This window comes from Calliphora vicina, chromosome 5 (genome assembly GCF_958450345.1).
Source record: "Calliphora vicina chromosome 5, idCalVici1.1, whole genome shotgun sequence".
In the NCBI taxonomy this organism is placed as follows: Eukaryota; Metazoa; Arthropoda; class Insecta; order Diptera; family Calliphoridae; genus Calliphora; species Calliphora vicina.
In genome coordinates, this window is record NC_088784.1 from 52845694 (window position 1) to 52851072 (window position 5379).

Here is a 5379-nt window from a genome sequence, read left to right on the forward strand (position 1 = left end):
TAGTGCTAGTGAAGAAATACCATTATCACTAAAGGTGATGAAAAATAGTGCAAACCAATATTTTTTTTGCAATTTTATTGAGTGATAGTGCAATACTGCTTTCAATCAACATTTAGTGCTCTACCTCCAACTATGATAAAAAATTAGTATAACGTAGTATACTGAAAAACTACTATAAATCAAAAAATTTCAGTAAATATTTCTTTTTAATTTTCATATTCTAGAAGTTGTTTAGCTTCCTATTCTAATTCAACAGAGGTAGTTTTCGATTTTTGTCGAATACTGGGCAATACTTGACTACAATTTTTTAGGTTTTTTTTAACGTTAGTTAATTGAGGAAATAAAAAAATATTATTTTATAAAACTGACCTCAATTAACTATAACTAAAAGCAAAACACCTAAAATTATTAAAGTCATTTGACAAATCTAATTGTGATATACATACTAAGGTGGACCTTATTTTTTATTTTCGATTTTCCAAAAACGAATTTTAGCTCGATCGGTTAAAAATTGGCGAGCCGCACAAGGGTTAAAGTTCGTGAGAACATTTACATGGGGAAAAATGCTATTATTTCAGTTTTTGTAAAAATTTTGCCATTAAATAATTACTTTTGCAATTTAATATAAAAAAATCGAAATATGTACGTAATTGTCGTTGTAATGGGATATAAAAGACAAAAATTGGTTGAAAAATTTTAAAGTTATTAAAAATTCCCGATCGGAAGACATCGATTTCAAAAGCTGGTTGGTTCACTTGACATGAAATAGTGTTTTTAAATTCCCCTATTCTATTAAAATTACTTATCGCCATCAAATCTTCATACCCCAAATCCCAATTTTTATCCCCAATTTTAGATGTAAGACATAGAACTCGGGATAGAACTCGTTATATTTAAAGGTATTTTTATTTAGAAAAAAATATTTTTTTATATGATTCTTATGTTAATTACTCTAATATTGGGTCACATGTTTTTTATGGGCTAAAAGTTATAAGAGCCATCTGTCAAGAAGGCGATTTGATAAAAATTTGTTGTCTTTAGATTTGTATTAAGAAAAAGGAACGTTGCGATTCTGTGCAGACAATTTTTTTTTCAAATATCTGACCATTGCACTATGGCGAAATTCCAAATTTTGAGGCAAAAAGTCCTTTTTTCAACATCATATTTTTAAAAATTTTTTATGTTGTTCAATTGTCAAAATATGGAAAAGAATTAGGCAGAAAATGCTGATAATATGCAAATTTATTATAATTCGTGTTATCAATTGTGAAGCATTATAATTTTTATTAAATAAAACGTTGTTTTACAAAATATACTTTTAATAAAATAAATCTTTGTATATGGATTCTATTACTCGAGGTGTGTATTTTTAACAGTTGTAAAGATATTTTGTAAATGTTTATATTTGACACTTATTTTTATGTTTTTACTGAGTCATCTTTTAGGGAAATTGTGAATTGTGTCTTTTGTGGAGTAGAACTCCCGTGGATAACAAACTTTAAAAGAGGATCCTACATGTAGTTGTTCGTGGGAGAGTAAGGTTTAATGCCATGTAAAATTTGTTTGCAAATAATTGCAAACTCACGACTTAATGCTGCTTTTGCAAAAGGTAAGTTCATATCGGAGCCCCACGAAAAAACTGACACGACTTTCATAATTTTGACTTAGGTTTATAGAAATGTGTCTATCAAATTATAAAGGGGATATTTTAGAGAGTAAGCATTAAATTTTTTCAAAAATCCCCCTTATGGGTGGCCCACTACAAAAAAGGGGGCGTTTTTTTTACTCAAATCGAATATTTTGACAGTAGAAGGCTGCACACCAAATTTGATGAGTCTGGCTTGTCGGGAAATAGTTTTTGCCGCTACTTGGGGTTTTCGGCCATAGTGCATTGGTCCGGAAAATTGTTCTGATTCACACGGGCGGAATAAGAGGATTCGGTCTACAAAAGAATGCAAGATATTTTTTGACATGTTTTGACGGGAAGAAGTAATGAAGGAACTTCTTATTCCAGGACACACATTTTTAAAATGAATTAAATTCTTTTTTTGTTGGGAACATCCGCTTCTTTTTTATTTGGGCCACCCTAACGTACACACATATACAGTGAGCCTCAAAAGTGAGTAAACACCAGCGAATTTTTTGATTTTTTTTAAATCATAAAATCATTATAGTCCTACTTGAATCTTTTTTTTTTCACAACAGAATCAATAATTCAATCCATTCTCCAACAAACCGAAACTTTTAAATTTTAATCGATAGATAAATTTTAGGATTTTCATTATCTTAAAAAAAATCATATAATTTTTTGTGTATATTCACTTATGAGGCTCACTGTATATGTATGTGTTCCGTCGTTTACGTACTACCGCATTTAAATAGCTGTTGGACGGACGGTTATGTTCAAAATTTTGTTTCTGCCAAATCAATTTTGACTATTTTCAATACTAAACATTTCTGATCAACAGAGAATATTTCAACGGTCATTGTAAAATTGTCTTAGAATTTTGATACCGCCCCTCTGGAAGTGGGTATAAAAATTGGGAAATTTTTAAATTTTATTTTTTTTTTCTTTCAGCAAAACTTTTTTTCATTGTTTAGTCATATTTTTGTATGCATAAATTTTGTACACAAAAATTAAATATATCGCGACAAAATCAAAAATTAATTAACTACGTGCAATTTAATGGTTTTTAAAATTAAATGGTTAAACTGGTTACGTTCAAACATTTTATACATCTAGTCTCAAAAAATGGTTCAAGACAATGACTGGATAAGTGATTTTAAATTGAAAAAACCTACTAAGTTAATACAATAGACAGTCTCACAAAAGCTATTGTCATTCCTAATTTTGGATTTTCATACCACGATGACAATTCACATCAGTGTTCGTTCATACATTCCAAAATGAACAAAGTAGCTCTTCTAATTCAATCGCATATTTGTAGACGAACAAGCAGTGATACATTTTAAAATTTGTTTAAATAAAATATTAAAACAAACTCTCTGCGAACTAAAAAGGAGATATGATGCTCTCTTTCTATAGCTGTCAGTTGCCGTATGTCAGGGATGTTAAAGTCGGTACAATTGTACTTTTTTGGTACATTTTTACCGACAAAAGTACGGTGGTACTACAGCGACTCATTTGTTACAATTTAAAAATATTTATCCACCTCTTTGAATTTTTAGTATAGCAAACAAATTATTGGCGGCATTCACTATTAAATGCGAATGGTCTTGCATCATTGCAAATAACTTCCTTCCGCCTTTGTCTGTAACTTTTTACAAAGGTGGAATTTTTTTAATGCGGTTTTTTTGTTTGATAGGTGACTTTTTTACCCTGTCTAGAAAATTGATAGTTATTTTCTTAAGAATTATTAGCAATAACTTAAGAAAGAATTTTTTTTTTTGCAATTTGCATACGAAATTTGATACAAAAATTTAGTATTTATTATATTGTATAACATAAAATCCTTTCTGAGGCCATCGTTTTGTCGAATAATTAAAAAAATGTTGAATTTTTTTTAGAAAATTTTTTATTAGAAATATTTTATTTTCCAATAAAATTTAATAAATAATGATAATAGTAGTAAAGAGTTATAATAATAACAAGTTAGAAAGTATGATCGGTCAAGCCCGACCATATAATACCCTACACTAAGAAAATGAGCATAATATGAAATTAGGTCATGTGATTTATGTCTATATGAAAGTTATTTGCGTTGAATTTTTTGTATATACCAACATTTTTGAGAGATACAGTTGCAAGCATACAAAATGTAACGCTAAGCTATGTGGTCTTCAACTGGTATGATTTTTCTTATAACGGGGTCCAATTCTCCCCATCTGCTATTTTTGTATTCTTTGTGGCCATAGTCAATTATTGTATGACATTTTGTGCAATAATTTTGTACGTAAGGATAATTATAAAATTTTTATTAAAATCAGTGGTAAATTTGTGCGACTCTAAGAAAATTGACTTACAGCCATATGCATAAACATTTACAAAAGGTTTATAAACCAATTATAGGAAAATTTTCATAAAGTTGTATTCATAAACGATTAATAGCTTAAAATACCTTTGATAAACAATTGTTAAATGTAAAAATTTTATAGTAGGTCCGACCCTACTTTAAACCTACTTTAAGGAATTATTTTCGCTTTTTATCTTAAAAAAGAGGATTTTAAAGATAAATTTGGAATAATAGACGATACTATTGCAATTGCTAAACACAATTTCCAATCCGCTGGCGATTAAGTTCCATTTTAATAGTATATGATTTTGTTTGATATTCCTCCGGCAGTGAACTATATGAGGTTCACAAGTGAGCTTGATTGGCATTTTTGTCATTTACTTTTAACCTGCAACGCCATATAGTAATAAAATGTGTAAACATTGTGGAAGAAGGTCCACACAATCTAATATACCCACTCCGGAATTATAACTGTGTGTTTCCACATAGAAATTCATTAAATTTTGTTAAAATTTAACAAAATGTCAATAAAAATAAATTAATAAAACAAATTATAAAACAGTGATGTTTATTTTATCACAGAATATTCGTCATTCGAATACTTTAAATAATAATTGAAATAAACTATATAAAAAAGTTTGTACATTAATACATTTTAGCTTAATATAAATTTACTAGAATCAGATATACATTTTTTTATCTAAAAATTAGTTGTTATCTTCAAAAATTTATTATTACTAAAAACAATTAATGAAAAAAAGAAAATTAACGAATATTTTATCCTAATTGAAAGCAACACTAACATCAAAAAGGGGAAATAAATGAGAAGCATTGCCAGCTTAGACAAAAATCAGTACATTAGTTATTGTACCTTTATCAAACTTTTATGAATACAATACTTTTATAAATGGTTTTTAAAGCTAAAGTGTTCGTTAACAAAATTGTGTTTTAAATCAACAATAAGGTTTTTTTATGCATATAGCCGTAAATTTTTAAAATTTTTAAAAAAATAATTATAAAAAATTGCTAAAAACTATAATACTGTTATAATACAGTAATTTGCTGTTCATACTAATAATTTCAAGGATATGAAATCTACATAGGATAGCAGAATTAACGAATGATTTATTTTCCGTTCAATATGGTGAAACTGAGTGCATAAGAGCTCAAGATCTTAAGGATATGACTAGTTAATGTTAGAAGGGTGCTGAAATTTACTGCTAAAATAATATTTTCATAATCAAATGACATCATGTGGCCTTTAAAAATTACAAATAAAGAAATCATATTCAAATATCCATTTCTTTGGTAAGTAAACGAATTCCAACACAGAGAAAGACAACTACGAATAATATTAAAACCTATTTCATAGAATCCTATCTTTAGCTTACGTGATTACTAAGCT